Consider the following 2,826-nt stretch of genomic DNA (forward strand, 5'->3'; position numbering starts at 1 on the left):
GGTACCTTGAAATTCCAACCCCTGCTTTTCTGGATCAGTAGACTAGTTTGCTATAGTAAAGCCACTGGGTATGAGTATGTTACAGACAGGCTCAAAGTGCTGAGTGGGAGTTCAGTCAGTGTTGGCCCACCTTCAATTGTCAGCTCTGGAGAGTATGGCTACATTAGTCTGCTCTCTGACATATCCATATAATTTAAAATAGACTCTAGACTTAGCAGTTTTCATCTGTAGGGGCAGTCAGACCTATAGGATTTTACTAGTAGAAGCCAGTTAATCTGGCTCAGATATCTAAGCTTTAATAATTTAACTCTTGACTTTAGTATCAAGAAACAGGTTTATTGTGACTTATTAAACAGAAGTTCTACCCATGCAGGGTGATGCACATCTGTCACTACAGGATGTGAGAATGAGTAAACATGCAGATTGACTGACCAACAGACAGATAGACTGACAAACAGACCGGAACAACGCCAAACCCTCAAAAATGCCCAAATCAGAAACTCTATACCCATGTGTTATTTTCTTAATTTACTGATTTTAATAGATACTTATGTATCCCATAATAGGGAGATCTGGTGCAACCTTGACCCTAGAACTCAGTGAAACTCTCAGCTGGAGGAATCTGTGGGTATGTGAACTCTGGTTTTTAATCTCCTTCCTTAATTTTCTGTGTCTACATTTGGTCCATGGTTACTTTTCTGGATCATCTCACCTGTGTTATTACACATGTTGTTTCAAGGCACTTGATGTGATTTAGAAATCCTTGTTTACTTATTTATCTTTTCTTTCTCCCCTTGCTGTAAATTGGAGGTCTCCTATATGTGGAAGGCTTAAGGAGCAATGTTTATAAATTATTTCTGTTTCTATTAATTGCATCACAGTTTACATCTCTGAGACTCATGCTGCAAGGCGGCCGATGTCCTCTCTGTGTGTGACTTTCCTTCTCTGTGTCTCCCCATTTTCTATTTTTGTTCCCTTTGACACCACTATATTCTCGACATCCTGGGAAAGGAAATGAGAATTTATTTCAAGCATGACCTCACAATGACTCTTGTCATATTCATTCCATCATAGCCTTAGCTACTTTATACACTGCAAAGACAAACACTCTCTTGGTGGCAAGTGTTTTAGGACTTCAGTGTATATTTATTTTCTAAATATTATGGATAGAGTGCATTTCTTCCCAAAGCAATTCATTTTTTTCATATTTCAAAAAAATCTTTAATCTAGCTAAATAGCTCACAAAAGACTTTGAACTTTAGAAAAACACTATTAATCTAACAGACTTTTTTTCCTGGAAGAGAGATTTTGATGAAATAAATCTTGAGCGAGACTTGGAGTGAGTTTCCTATGCCTTATACAGTGATTCTCATATTACTGTGTGTCCTGCCATTCTGTGTGGCACATGTGGCCCTACCAGATACTGACGTGCAGGTAGGTGCACCTATGCATCTGGGGGTCAATGGAGAGCTTGGAGCATATAGACTCAATGAAGGGTTTGAAATTTAAAGTTCCTGATGGTTGCATGACTTTTCCTGGGATAGGAGAATAAACTTCTGTTTACCTCAGACAGCTCACCCACAACAGACCCAAGCAAAGCCTCTGTCCAAGGCTAGCTATGACCAGTGTGGCTACTGCCATTGGCTCTTAAGTACATGGGTGACTCAAAAGAGGCATGTTGTAGAAATTATTTAAAATCCCAGCCCAAGATTTCTACTCCACCTTGGTTATTGAGTTCCCAGGTAAAAAACAGATTCACAGGCTTTATTACAACAAGCCTCCAGCAGCACAATTGCTTGGCCATTGTCTATCCTCCATGCTGTTAGAATCTACTTTCCCATCGATAACCCTGAGTTATCACTCACTATTTACTAGGTTCCATCTGGGCTGCTCTTAACTCCAATTGGGCAGCCTTCAGGGCCACACTCTCCTGACTCTTTTTTTTTTTTTAATAAATTATTTTATTTATTTATATTCCAAATGTTGACTTACTCTTGGTCTCCCTACTAGCTGTCTTCACCCCATCCCCATCCCCATCTACTTTGTCTCTGAGACGGTGCTTCCCCTTACTTCTGGACATCCCTCTTCTACTGGATATCAAATGTCTACAGGATTAGGTGCATCCTCTCCCAATAAGGCCAGGCAATGCAGTGCTCTGCTATATACATGCAGGGTGTGTGTGTCTGGATCGGCTCTTTTATGCTCTTTGGTTGGTGGCTTAGTCTCTGGGAGCTCCCAGGGATCCGGGATAGCTGATACTCTTGCTCTTCCTATGGGGTTGCCATCTCTTTAGCTCCTTAAATCCTTCCTCTTCACTGATCACAGTCCAATAGTTGGCTGTAAGTATCTGCATCTGTGTCAGTCAGCTGCTGGTAGAGCCTCTTAGAGGACAGGCATGCTAGACTCATGTCCCTAGAAGCTGCATATTTCCACTCAGTTTCCTGGCCCTCTGGGCTTCTCTCCTGAAACTTCTCTCTAGAACCCAATTGCGTCGTCATGTGAGGGAGAACACCACACAAACTTAGTTTAGAATCAACAGGTAACACAATTGCTGGTCGCAGCAACTAGCATCCTAGTTTATAAGCTATTCTAAACTACAAATTCTCTGATAGCTAATCACAGTGGACCCGCCACTTGTCTGCTACTACATTTTGTTCTTCATCATCTCTCCTGTCCAAAAGGCCCTAGCTCTTCTCCTGTTCCCTCTCTTGACCTTTAAACCATGGTGGCTTCTTCTTCCTCCCTGCTCTCCTGCACAATCTCCATTTTCCTCCTCCAACCCCAAGCCCTGGAAACCTAAACCCCATCCTCTGTCCAACTAATAAT

The sequence above is a fragment of the Mus musculus genome, chromosome 10 (assembly GCF_000001635.26).
Source record: "Mus musculus strain C57BL/6J chromosome 10, GRCm38.p6 C57BL/6J".
Taxonomy (NCBI): domain Eukaryota; kingdom Metazoa; phylum Chordata; class Mammalia; order Rodentia; family Muridae; genus Mus; species Mus musculus.